General features: G+C 39.5%; 1 pseudogene; it reads left to right on the top strand.

Moving 5' to 3' along the window:
• The first annotated feature begins 1876 nt into the window (after positions 1 to 1876).
• The window catches only part of LOC140921902 (uncharacterized), a 13034-nt pseudogene continuing 21 nt past the window's right edge, over positions 1877 to 14889 (top strand).

The following is a 14889-nucleotide window of genomic DNA, read 5'->3' as shown; positions in this document are numbered from 1 at the left end:
CAAACCTGTGTAAAGAATAAACGACAAGCTAATGAAAAAAGTAACTTAATAAAAATATTGTTATTAATTGCTTGCTCCATTTCAATATAAACGTGCAAGGGGCGTTTCCTCATATCCAAACGTACAAGAGAGAAATACCTAGGAACGAGATTGGCAAATGATGATTTGTCCCTGTTAAACATGGAAAAGTAAGCCCGGAAGTAAAATTTACTTTCGTGACAAAGCAGTTTTTTCCAACCGCTTGTATTTTCTTTGCAACATCTATACGCAAGAAAAGGAGACAGGGGCCACGTTTGCATGACTGAGATGTATACGACCGATTAAGAGGTAGGAGAGAAGTTGTTGGCAGTGTATCTACAAATTGCTTTCTCTTGAAACATGATACCAAAGTGTGACATTCCCAAAGTTTTGAACTATACGCCGGTGATGGTGGTCAGCTTGGCGAGCAAGCTCCCGGGGAGCTCTAGTGGGGAGGGAACATGTTTGCGTGTGTTCCTCGCCCCCAGAGAGCTTGCTCGCAGGCCACGTGATGGTCTCTTTTCATTTATTCCCAGAATGCAACGCGAAAAAGTGTCATTTCCCGTGTCATTTGTGATCAGCCTCCTCTCAGCTGTCCTCTAACAAACAGTGAGAAAAAATTTATAGTTGCATCAGAAATTTAGCGCTAACTAAACAATATTTAGATGCTGTTAGAAGAAACATGTCACTTCGAACGATAGGCATATCATGTTAACACCCTTTAGTTTTCTTTCGGTGGATTTAGGGATCACCTTTATGCTGAGTCGTAGAAAATCTGTTCCTCTTACAGATAATGTTAAATTAATAAATGAAAAAAGTGTTCATTCATCCTGCGAGTGAAAATAACACCCCTTAACCTTTGACTCGCAAGCTCCAAAGTACAAGCGTGGTTGTATTGAAATTGAAGAAAAAAGGAAATTTTCATTCCATATATTTTTAGATTAGCAAAAAGTTTGGTCGTCACAATAAAGCACTGGAAAAATGTTTGCAGTTTTATTGTAAAAGAACTCAACCTCGTCCCTGGGGACGAGGTTGAAAAGAACTCTTCGTCAAATATCATCCCTGCTGCCAAATCTCAATAAGCATGTTTCCACTGTTTATTATATAAACACCAATGAAATACCAAGTGAGCTTTCGCGCGAAAACTTGATAGATCTTCACATGTGAAAATAACATTACGTATCTGCACATGTGGAAATATCACCGTTGCTATGGCTTCATAATAAATCGCACCTTTTAGACCAAAAAACTATTTGGCATTTCATTGGTGTTTATATAATTAACGAAATATACGGATTTGTATGGGGAAAAAACCTATCGTTTCTGTAACCTACGAAAATGAAAGGATTTCGTGAGCTGTTTTTATTGATATCCTTTCATTTTCGTAGGTCACAGAAACGATAGGTTTTTCCCCATACAAATCCTTATTTTTCGAATGTTACGCAACAAAACGTGTTGAGAAAAATATTTTACTCGTTCGCTGCGCTCGCTCGTGAAATATTTTTCAACACTCGAAGAGAAATTTCGTGTCCCCGCGCGGCCATGTATAGATAGTCAGGCACAGGTATCCCAAGCTCGAAATGTGAGCATCGGCGAGAAATCGGCATCATTGCGTAACATTCGAAATATAAGGATTTGTATGGGGAAAAACCTTTCGTTTCTGTAACCTACGAAAATGAAAGGATTTCAATAAAAACAGCTTACGACATCCTTTCATTTTCGTAGGTTACAGAAACGATAGGTTTTACCTCATACATATCCCTATACTATTTCGAATGGGTCACCTGTGAGTCAAGCGGTCAAAGAAGTTGCTAGGTCCGATCGATGAGGCAAGGGAGCACTTTTGCCTGTTGCTCATTCTACGACGAATGGCTTTTAGTGAAGATTCAGAAAATCAGCACCTTAGTCATTTGTACGAGTGTTTAGCAGCCGAAGTTGACGACAAGAAGAGGTTAGGCGCATTTTCATGGCAGAGTTCCTTGGCAGAAGAATTCTTCGAGATGATGACTGAGGACCTTAGTCGTAAACAACAACAGGTCAGGTTGCAACTGTATGGAAGCTCCGCTGAAGATTTACATGCAGATTTTTTCCCGGATTTAGATGTTGTGGTCTTCCCGACTGCAGATGAGTTAATGATCGCAGTGCCGTAGCCAGACCAAACGGCCAACCGAGGCAGGCGGGAGTTGCTAGGGGGGTTCGGGGGTATGCCCCCCCCCCCCCCCGAGAAGTTTTGAACTTTAGTCTCTCGGAAATGCGATTTGCAGCGTTTTCTGGGCCTTTCGGTAACTTTTTTTCGAGTTAATTTAAGTGGAATTTAAAAAGCAATAATCAGAAACAAGCTACATAATCTGGGTGACCGTTAACCTCGCCAATGGTTTTGATCAGTATTTGTTCAAAACAAATTTGAGTTAACGTACGTAGCCCCTTGAGATCGATGGTATGGTAATTTTTTCATAGTATATTGACTGAATTGCTGAATTCTTTGTAATATCATGATGCGTTAAAAATATCCGATGATCGCTTATGTAAAATAAAAAGGCGAAATTCGTCAAAATTTTACCGAGGCGAGTGCCTCGGTTGGCCTCATACTAGCTACGGCGCTGGATCGATGACGAACTGATCGAATACTGTTTCCCTTCTAATCCACTGCACGTCAGAATAAGAGGAACAGGTCACCCCGTTTTGCAGTCCTGTCTTGCGGAAAACACGGAGTACGTAACGACTTCAGCGATAAAGAATTTCCATCCAGCGATTTTTGGTCCCGTAAGCATCACCAATAACCCCGACGACGTGTTGCCAGCTACATTTGTCGCAATGCCAGGTCTTTCTCTTTCAGTGAAAAACAACATGACCGGTCCAGCTATAAAAATTACATCAGACTTGCAGTCATATGTGAGAAAATTCCTAAACAAATTCAAACTTACGTTTCACAAACACTACTGTAAAGGGGGAGAAGAAGAGTCCATCGTAGACTGTCCATGTTTGTCGAGTGAAGATGAAAATGATTACTTTTCCAAGCGCATTGACAGCTTCTTAAGCAAGGCAAAGATGCTTATTGAGTTTATCCCTGCGTTTCGATGCTTAACATGGCCCATGGTTGCTCAGGAATGGAGGAAGAGACAGCGGAAATGGCCTTCACCTGACGTAGTTGATCAAGTTATTCGGGAGGGATTTCACTTGGTCGTAAAAGCTCCAAAAAACGGTGGCAACCCAGAATGCGACTTAAGAATCTCCTTTTCTCATGCAGAATACTTGTTAAGCCAGGAGATAAATGAAATTCAGCGTGAGTGTTACCGTTGCCTAAAGACATATCATCGTGTGTATCTTTCTACAGAGGCAAAGGGTCTAATATCATTTCACCTGAAGAACATTTTTCTGCGCACGATTGAGGAAACCGGTGGGGAGATGTTGATCGAAAGCAGGAGAGCGGAGTGTATGTGGAAACTATTTGCGAACCTACTGGAAGCTCTCAGGGAAAGGCATTTGCCGCATTACTTTGTACGGTCATACAATTTGTTTGGCATTAATTACATCGAAGATCTAGCGATTCTGGAATCGCTGACACAGAAAGTAGAACAGATTATGGACAACCCAGTGAAAGTTGCAGAGGAATTGATCCTGGTTACACAAGGTGAGCGTTCTTCACCTGCCCAAGAACAAGAACAAGAACAAATGAATAGTCCATTCAACCAACTACAGTCGGAACTGATGTTATTCTCTCCGTTAAAGAAAGGAAATACAGAACGAGTCGGACGAAAGACTGTAGAGAGGGTTTGTCTTGGCATGATAAAGGATTTGCCTAAAGTCATAGACAATAGCTTAGATGAAGACGAACAGGAACTCGTTTTGACAGAGATGAAATGTTCCGTAAAAGAGATTATTGATGAGCTGTACAAGAATGAGGAACTTGAGGATGACATCCCATTGGACTGAAGGTACTGAATGAGGCGAGCAGTAAAGAGACTGCAAGCAGAAAGATGTCTCAAACAGGGCTTGGAAAAAAAGAAACCTAGAATTCCAGCTTGTCCTCTGGGCAAGCAGCTCTCACATTTTGCTAACCCAGGGCTACTTCTTGCTCATCTTAATGATTTTGTTATAGGATGACTTGCCTGGAACTTTGTCCATTGGGCAGGTAAGCTGAAAAAATAGTTACTTGGCCAGCAAGAGAATCTACTTGCCCAGACTACTGGATGGGACCTTTTTTCGCCGAGCCCTGTGAAACTCAACAGAACAGGGTAGCAGGCTGTTTCCCTTCCTGTCACAACCATAAAATGGCTTGGGCCGGAAATCACAAATCTAATCCAATCCCATCCTTTTTTTCAGGGGGGAAGGGGGGGGGGGGGGTTGTGGTCGCAGGATTTGGGTTTGGAATGTTAAAACTTTGCCAGGCGTAGTTAATCAACTAGAAATCGAAATTGGAAATCAATCGATTTAACGTGGCTCGACTGGATTTTTTTGGAGGGATACCTCCCAAGTTTGAACATTAACTACGTCGGCATAAGTAAAGATATGGAAAAAAGGTTACCACAACTGTATTATATAAAGATGAAAATTTCCTATAATCTGGGTTTTATTGCAATCGGAATCACCATGGCAATGTAACAACGCCATCATCCAACGTAACCTGCACAACTAGCAAAAGAAATAAATTTGCATAAAAAAGAACTCTCGATTACTTTTCGAAGAAACATTCGGAATATGCTAATAAATTATTGGCTCGTGTCACAGATAGCAGTTTGAACCAAAATGGTGAATGTCTCTGCTCATCGTTTAGGATGCAGAACTTAATCTTACGCAGGTAATAACAACACAGAAACTCTTACAAATAGTTGCTGTGATATTATAATATATCACTAATTTCTTACCCAGTTATTAGCATATTCTGGAGATTTAACCGAGGGTCCTTTTTGATGCAAATTTTATCTTTTTGCTAAATGTGCACGTGCATATGAAACTTGAAAACAATGCCAGTGAATAATGAGACGCTCACTCGTAAATACAAAATCTGGCAGAAAAATTGGTTATATCAAAATTTGATATAACCAATTTTTCTGCCAGATTTTGTATTAATATAACCAATTTTTTTGAGGCCCTATTTAAAAGCCTCCCTCTATTCAATGTTCCTGAAACTTGCAGGGTGTAATTTTTGTGACAATTGATCTCAGGATTTCCAAATTTATAAAGAAATTTATCGAGTGGTTTTTTGAATACTGCAAAATTTGTAGGAATGGACCAAATTACCTGCAAAAACTGTAACAAACGCAGCTGAATGCAAGTCAATAAAATTCTGCTCAGAGCAATTTTCCTCTTTTTTTGTACGCAGTTTTCAATGGAATCAACCAATATGAGATGAAGTCGCATTTCCCAAGCTTATCATGTTCTTAATTTAATAGCTAATTGTGTGGATAGCATGCTATTTAACTGTTTTTGTGATTCTTAAACCTTCGTTTCAAAATATTTCGAAAACGCTCTCACAGAATTTGTTCAAACTTTGCCATAATTGGGGCAATTATGGCAACTACAAACTCCCTTAAGTGATTTCTTTAAAAAACTCCTAGTATAGAGAAACACAAAGATAAATAAAAATGTAATGGCATCGTTATGTTGCCATGGTGACTCCAATTGCAAAAAAACCAAGATCATAAGAAATTTTCATCTTTATATAATGCAGTTGAGGTAACCTTTTTCCCATATCTTTACTCATGCCGATGTAGTTAATACACAAACTTGAGAGGTATCCTCCCTAAAAAGTCCAGACGAGCCACCTTAATCCGCCGATTGTTATCAATATTATTGATACTGGCAATCAATAAAAATTGAAGTTACAGAAAAAATAATTTTATTGATTATTATCGATTAAAAAAATTGATAAAAATCAAAGGTAATCGATAACAAGCCAGATAATCTTGAGGAGCACATGAATAAGGTTCAGATATTCTGAACATGACCATGCTATTTGGCAAACAACACCCACAAGACCGGCTTCAGTTCAGCGACTACTCTTCATCACCTTGCATTTTTTCTCTCTTTCATTTCCTGGTTTGTTTTAAAAGATCTTTACATGTCCATTCAATCCTGTGCCATCGACTGCATCTTGCATTTCTTTCCTTGCAATCTTGCTCACATTGGAATCCAGTTCAATACGGTACAGTTACAACCCGCGAATGGGAACCTAGATTTTAAGAACCTGTTAGGCTAAGATTGTCTATTTAGACCCCTTTTACATAAGAACCTGTTTTAGCCTACAATTTTGAAACATTCAGTCAAGAACTGAATACACACATTTCATAGAACAAGCTCTATCAGTTAGGAAAATGTATAAACTTCATAAATGGCATAAAAATGCTTGTCATAATAGGCCCCAAACAGGCCACACCCACCAATGACAAACACCTTATTTATTTTTAAAAATAAGAACCTGTTTAAGAACCTGAGTACCCTAATTTTCCAGTTAGCACCATTTTTATTAGAACCTTCTTAGCCTAGCTTGGAAAAACTTAGGTTCTTATATGTGGGTTTTTACTTTATATACACGGGCATTGAAGACCTCCAGAATGCCGCCATCTTTTGGCATAAGGGGTTGTATTTGGTCGGTGAAAGCTGTTTTTTCACTGTGCACACAAGTCTTTTAAGTATTTCATCAGTTATTAAGAAACTGCATAATATCATGATTGAATGACTCAATGATAGCAATGTTGAACTTGTACCGAATGACTTAAGTCTTTCCCTATAATAATCGAGAACAATCAATAAAGCTATCATTATCGACTTCTATCGGAAATTGAGATTAATCGAAGTCACAACTTTTTCTCTTTATCGATTTCGAATTACTGATTATCAGTTTATCGATTAACTACACCTGGATTTATAACAGAAATTTCGCACCACCAATGAACACAGCAATCAATAACCTTATCCACAAGTAATACAATGTTCTAGTATCTTTTTTATTTTGTTGTGTCTTAAAATGGTGCTATTACCCTTATCTGTAATTAGTAATTAGCTAGTTGTAGAATTCTTTCCTTTTCAATAATATTACACCAAATCGTTACATCATATGCGACGATACGAATTTCATAATCGACATGTAAATTTTCCATTATATATGTGAGTAATATATGTTGTAAATCTTGGTTATGTGCATCCTCTCAACAGTTTCATGTTACTTGTTGACTGGCAATTTAAAATAACAATTTTTAAATGACCGTACGATGTAATTAATTAGTTTTAGTAGTATTATCTTATTCTTGAGAACAGATTGAGCTCTGACTTTGATTCCTGTTGAAGAAAATAAAGGAAATTATTTATTTTGGACAGATAGAAATAGGGACTTGTAGAATAAGGAAAGATGTGTTACTTTAAGTTGCTTGTGAATGAATAAAATATTGATCACTTTTTCGATTTATCAGAGCTCCTGTAAACAAAAATAACTGACTTTTGCCGCACTTGGCTATGAAGATGTCCTTGAATCAAAACGTGGGAAAATTTAGCCAGCTGACTTGGTATTCTGATTGGTTCATTTGACTTTCTGCATCTATTGTGATTGGCCAATGACATCAAAGATGTCTTTGTATTAAAGCACGGGAAACTGCAGCCAGCTGACTTGGCATTCTGATTGTTTCATTTGACTGACTGCATCTGCTGACAGTGGCCAATAACATCACTTGGTTTGATTTTGGGATTTATACACCTCAATTAAAGGAACTATGTCAGGGTTCTTTGGTATACTTTGAAACCCTAAGAACTCATTGCAATCAAGGAAATCCCTGAAAGAATGGCTCAGTTTTGTTTCAGAATGATGTTTTACTGCATGTCGGTCTTTGGCATTTAATAACCAGGATGGAATCAGATCGCAGCTTGAAAGAACGGGGCCAAATTTTTCAAGTTAATGACCAACACTGATCATGCTTAGCTTTCCCTTCCCTTTAGAGTTAAGAGCACAACAACAGTTACAATCTCAGCTCAGCTTTAACCAAAACATTTTGGCGCTCGCCATGACATAACCCTTTTAAGACAAAGCAACATATTAACTGTAGGAAATAATACCTTGTGGGAGCGAGCTTTGTTGAATACATTCTAAAATCTAAGAGGTTCATCCTTGTGTTTCATTCGCTCTACTATCCCTGAGGAAAAATGGGGACTACTCGTAGTCTACAAAAAATATTACATATAATTGATAAAGTTGAGTATTTGAGTTCTCATTGCTTTGTTTTCTGATTGAAGTGGGTAGGGTTTAACTATTTACAAAGTAAATTACATCTACCAGGGTATTAAAGATATAAATTAATGCCAAATTCAAGTGTCATATATATGATTTTAAATGTTAGGTTGGCACATGGCCAGGTAGGGGTATTTTCCACTGGTAAATCAGGGTTGCCACCAAGATTTCAAGTTGCCGGGCAAATACCACAAGTAGGCAGGGAGTCCAACAGCTAGGATTTCTTTTGGTTCTATTTTTCTTCTGTTTTCCTATGAAAGTAGCCGGAGACCACATTCATAGTAGGTGGGGGGAATCCCCGGCCCTGGCCCTTAATGACAGCCCTGTGGTAAATGTAGAATTTGTTTTTATCACAAAGGTGACCTGAAATTCACACAATCCAATTATGTAGCCTCAAAGAACTGGAAAAGTACAATACATTATTTATTTGTAGCTTGGGAAAATCTCAATCTGCGAGCAAATTCTATGAACATGCTGTAATTACAACCTTAAGATTCATTTCAAATAAAAAAGCAGTTTCTGTGAATCTTGAAAAAACCCTGATGATTTCACTTACCAAGTATAAAACTCTATAGGAATGTCCTGTTAACTTTGCTACTTGAGTAAGGGAGGGATATTTCCATACAAGTATCTGATTCTGGGAATCACCATGTGTGCTGACCCGGAATAAATGTGGCTGACACTTTAATACACATACATGAGCATTTTAGCCGATAATGAAAAACCAAAGCAATGATATCTTGGAACAAAACCAAAAACATCTCCCAGTAAAAAAAAAAAACAAAAAACAAGAAAAAAGGAAAACAATTGAAAACTCACCAGTTCATTAGAATGCTTTGACCATGCTAGGTTGCACACCTAAAGTGAACAAGAGTGTTACTGTTTAATGTTTATCAAACTCAAGACGGAGCTGCTAAATTTCAAAGTTAGTGAAGTTCTGAGAAACATCAATAATTTTTTAATTAATTGCTTACTAAAGTGCACATGCGAAAAAGTTTGTCATATACTTTGGATAACTATGTTGTACAAAAAGACAAGCATTGCAGTGAAAGATTCAGGGGAGGGGGCCTCCCCTATATTTTTTCGACTAAACTGAAACCCGAAGGGCCGAAAAAAATTTTTTTGAGATCCTCCCCCATCTCTGGGTCTGGATGACCGGCCCCCCTTATCTGAAGGTCTGGATCAAGGTCTGGATGGCATTCCACTCGTCTGAAGTTGCCCTTTTTTAAAGGAGACGTGGACTTTAGCTATAGAACTACCTATTATTAGCCGCATACCATGGCCCGCTTCTTTATTCACATTTAGGTCATTTAAATATTGAGGCACAAAAAGACGGTCTCATATTTAGCACGTGTTTCTGGTCTATCTGGTGACAAAGAGTCTCCTAAAGTTATAAACGCGGGAGGACAGAAACGAGTTTGCATAAAGCTAACGTAATACTGGTTTGGCTGTTTGGGACGTAATAAGGTGGTAATTACCGTAAAATTCCGAAAATAAGCCCCTCCAAATATAAACCCCCTTAAACTCGTAACGCAAAAACCCCTCCGTTAAATCGCCCCTCCGAATATAAACCCCCGGGCGCTTATGCTTGGAAATACAAAGTAAAACAAAGCAATAACGGTACAGTAACATATCAATTGTTGTATTTGCCAAATAACTATTACGCGTGCCAAATGACTGAAGTCAGAAAGTGTCACAGTTTATTGCTGTTTGCGTAGTTCACTCTTCACTCTTGGCTAGGTCTACGTCCTCAAAGCGGGTTTCGGTGAAACCTTTCGCAAATTGCTGACATAAATTTCCTTCCAACTACAAGCTAGCCCAATCGATTTAAAGACGCAAATTTCCTTCCAAGTATAACCTTAGCCGTATATAAGCCCCTCTGAATATAAGCCCTTCAAAAAAGGGCCCCTCGGAATTTTACGGTATATAACGAATTAGGGTCAGCCAGGGGGGAAGGGGGGGGGGGGGCCGTTGGAATACCAAAATACCCGAAATATACCTTCCAAAATACCAAAACATTATACTAAAACTCGTGTAAAATACCAAAATTAAGAAAAACATGGTATACTTTATACAACAAGTGGTCGTGACGGAATACTTTATACCCAAATTTAAGCATAAAAATACTGTATACCTGAAATTAAACACCCCAATATACTGTATACCCCAAAACCCTGGCAGACCCTGACGAATGTACCCGGCCAGTATACCACAATCTACAATACTCGTCACAAATCGTTGAAACAGAAGCTGTTTTTCTTGAATTTTCTCCAAATTTCTTACATTCACTCTTCCCACCTTTTTTCTCACTCAAATGTGCTCCTTTCCTTCCCCAATGTTGAGCCACGCGTACTAATTGGAGCACTGAGACGACTGTAGTACCCAAATCAACATCGGAGAAGGAGAAAATCACACAAGTGTTTCAAGATTTGTGACGAATATTGCAGCTCTGTCATGATCAGGAACCTGGCTCTGTATGCTGTACAACCGAAAGTAATAAGGAATTTGAGGTGATATAGACCTTGAATGCTCGATTTTTTTTTCACGCTTGATTTGCAAAATACAGCCGAACCTCCATGTGCGACCACCTGTCGTAAACGACAAGCTACGGGAAAAAATAGGTTTTCAAGTAAAAATATCGTTAATAATTGGTTGCTCTATTTCAAGTAAATGTGCAAGGGGCGCCGTTTCCTGATTGGCTGTTATCCAACTTCTATTTTCTTTGCAAACGTCTATACGCAAGAAAAGGAGGCAGGAGCCACGTTTGCATGAGGTGTACACGACCGATTAAGAGGAGAGAAGTTATTGGCAGTGTATCTGCAAATTGCTATCTTTTGAAACATAATACCAAAATCTGACCATTTCCCAAACTTAGCGTCATTTCCCATGTCATTGGTTATCATCCCCCTCTAACAGACAGTGAGATAAAATTTATTGTTGCATCAGAAATTTAGCGTGAACGAAACAATAGAATAAACATGTCACTTCAAACGATAGGCATATCATGAAAACACGCTTTAGTTTTCTTTTATTAGTCGATTTAGCGGTTACCTTCATGCTGAATAGACAATTTGTTCCTCACATAAATAATGTGAAATAAAAAAAGAACAAAATGTCCTCCTGCGAATGAAAATAACACCCCTAAACCATTTAACCTTTGACTCTCAAGCTCCAAAGTACAAGCGTTGTTGTTTCAAATTGAAGAAAAAGGAAAATCTTCATTCCATTAAACCTTTAGATTAGCAAAACATTTGGTCGTCACAGGAAAACACTACAAAAATGTTTGTAGTTTTATAAAAAAGAACTCTCCGTCAAATATCATCTCCACTGCCAAATCTCAATAAGCATCATCACGTGATGTATTTGAACTGCTGTATCTGCTATCAACAATAGCATTCCAAACATAGTCACGCGGTCAAATTGCCAGTTTTAAAGAAGTTGCCAGGTCCGATCGATGAGGCAAAAGAGCGCTTTTCTTTGTTGCTCATTCTACAGTACAGCAAATGGCGTCTAGTAACGATGCAGAAAATGAGTACCTTAGTTGTTTATACGAGTGTTTAGCAGTCGCAGTCGACCACAAAGATAGTTTGCAGAGTACATTGCATAGTATCTATGTAGAAGAATTGTTCGAGGGGTGGACTAAGCATCTACGTCGTAAACCACAACAGGTCAGGTTGCAACTGGAAGCTCTGCTGAAGATTTACATGTGGATGTTTTGCCGGATTTTGATGTTATGATCTTTCCGACTGCAGATGAGTTAATGATCGATGACGAACTGATCGAATACTGTTTCCCTTCTAATCCACTGCACGTCAGAATCAGAGGAACAGGTCACCCCGTTTTGCAGTCCTGTCCACAGGTAGCCCAAGCTCACTATGCGAGCCCTGAACAACATTATCCTACTTAGCTAATTAATTATTCATACAGCAAGAAAATTATAAGACGTTGTATGGAGAAATATTCTTTGCTCACTAAATTAGCAAAATGTACATTGAATGTCCCTTTGAAGCTTACCTTTAGCGTCTTCTTGTTTTTCTTTGTATTCTGACTGCATTTCAGACCTCCTAGGCACTGTTTAAGGCCTTTTTTGGAGCGACAGTTTTTCACCCAGATGACAGTAGAGAGAAGAAAAGAGAAGGTTGGCAAACCTCTCTTGACCGGCTTTGCTCTCGGCGGCGATAAATTCCGTGGCATTTGCGACATGGAGACAATTCAGCCAGAAACAGATGTCCTGATAAATAGCGCACATTTTCCATCATTCACATCGCCAAAATTCCTATTTCGAAGGCCCTAAATCGCCAACGAAGTGGGCAATACAAGGCTGAGGTTAGGCGAGTCGAGAGCATACCCGCAACGGACTCCAACCGTCAAGTCGACAATTTCAAACCGACGCGGGCTGGCAGGGTCAAATTGTTCAACCGTCAAAGGACAATTGGAGCATTTAGCCTACTGGGCACAGTAACTGATTTTTGACTTCTCACATTGCACTCCGGGGTCGCGGAAGTCAAGCATCGCGTGTGCTAGTGACTATCAAACGCGATGCTTGACTTCCCCGACCCCGGAGTGCAATGTGAGAAGTCAAAAATCAGTTACTGTGCCCAGTAGGCTAAATGCTCCAATTGTCCTTTGACGGTTGAACAATTTGACCCTGCCAGCACGCGTCGGTTTGAAATTGTCGACTTGACGGTTGGAGTCCGTTGCGGGTCTGCTCTCGACTCGCCTAACCTCAGCCGTGTATTGCCCACTTCGTTGGCGATTTAGGACCTTCGAAATGGGAATTTTGGCGATGTGAATGATGGAAAATGTACGTTATTTATCAGGACATCTGTTCTTGGCGGAATTATCTCCATGTCGCAAATGTCACGGAATTTATCGCCGCCGAGAAAGGAGCCGGTCAAGAGAGGTTTGCCAACCTTCTCTTCTCTTCTCTCTACTGTCATCTAGGTGAAAAACTGTCGCTCCAAAAAAGGCCTTAAACAGTGCCTAGGAGGTCTGAAATGCAGTCAGAATACAAAGAAAAACAAGAGGACGCCAAAGGTAAGCTTTAAAGGGACATTCAATGTACATTTTGCTAATTTAGTGAGCAAAGAATATTTCTCCATACAACGTCTTATAATTTTCTTGCTGTATGAATAATTAATTAGCTAAGTAGGATAATGTTGTTCAGGGCTCGCATAGTGAGCTTGGGCTACCTGTTTCCTGTCTTGCGGAAAACACGGAGTACGTAGCATGACGTAGCGACTTCAGCGTTAAAGAATTTCCATCCAGCGATTTTTGGTCCAGTAAGCTTCAGCAATAATGCCGACGACGTGGTTCCATCTGTATTTGTCCCAGCGGCACTAGGTTTTTCTGCTTCAGTAAAGAACAGCATGACCAGTCCAGCTGTAAAATGGACATTTGACTTGTCAAATTTGGAGGCTGGTGGCTTCTTTCGAATCCTCCTAAAAGAATTTAAACTTGCACTTCACAAACACACTTAAAGGGGACAAGAGTCGGCAATCTCAACATTTTTGCCGAGTGAAGATAAAACTGAATCCTTTCTCAAGAGCATTGGTAGCTTTTTTAGCGAGGCAAAGGTGCTTTTTGACAATATCCCTGCATTTCGATGCCTAACTTGGCCCATGGTTGCTCAGGAATGGAGGAAAAGACGGCGGAAATGGCCTTCACCTGACGTAGTTGATCAAGTTATTCGGGAGGGATTTCACTTGGTCGTAAAAGCTCCAAAAAACGGTGGCAACCCAGAATGCGACTTTAGAATCTCCTTTTCTCATGCAGAATACTTGTTAAGCCAGGAGATAAATGAAATTCAGCGTGAGTGTTACCGTTGCCTAAAGACATATCATCGTGTGTATCTTTCTACAGAGGCAAAGGGCCTAATATCATTTTACCTGAAGAACATTTTTCTGCGAACGATTGAGGAAACCGATGACGAGATGTGGATCGAAAGCAGTAGAGCGGAGTGTATGTGGAAACTATTTGCGAACCTGTTGAAAGCTCTCAGGGAAAGGCATTTGCCGCATTTCTTTGTGCGGTCATACAATTTGTTTAGCATTGACGGCTACATTGAAGATCCAGTGATTCTGGAATCGCTGACAGAGAGAGTAGAGTAGATTATGGAAAACCCAGTGAAATTTGCAGAGGAGCTGATCCTGGTTACACAAGGTAAGCGTTCTTCACCTGTCCAAGAACAAGAACAAATGAATAGTCCATTCACACTTTCTTCGTTATTAAAGAAAATTCAGTCAAATGCAAGGATCAAGAAGGTTTGTATTGGCAAGATAAAGGATTTGATGGAAGTCGTGAACAACGCTAATTGTATTCTTGAAAATCTCGACCCTATGGAAAGGACGGTAGTAGAGGATCTGAGAGAAGTGCAAAAGAAAGACTTTGTCAATGTAACCTCTCTGGTGCAACTTGTCCTCTCGTGCTTTTCTGATCATGAACTTACTCAATACTTAAATGACATAAATTTGAGGCACCTTGTTCTTACCTGTGTGAAGCAGGCTACTGAAGTTGATAAGTACTTTATGCGGCTCCGTGAAGCAGCAAAAGAACCTGACATTTGGCGCCAAATGTTGAATCCTGCTTCTGAAAATCCTTTTGGCTGGAACCTTCTTTTACCTGCTGGCCATGGCTTAGAGGAAGACTACAGG

The sequence above is a fragment of the Porites lutea genome, chromosome 12, assembly GCF_958299795.1.
Source record: "Porites lutea chromosome 12, jaPorLute2.1, whole genome shotgun sequence".
Lineage (NCBI taxonomy): Eukaryota > Metazoa > Cnidaria > Anthozoa > Scleractinia > Poritidae > Porites > Porites lutea.
Note: the sequence above shows the minus strand (reverse complement) of the source record. Positions and strands in the feature narration are given on the sequence as shown.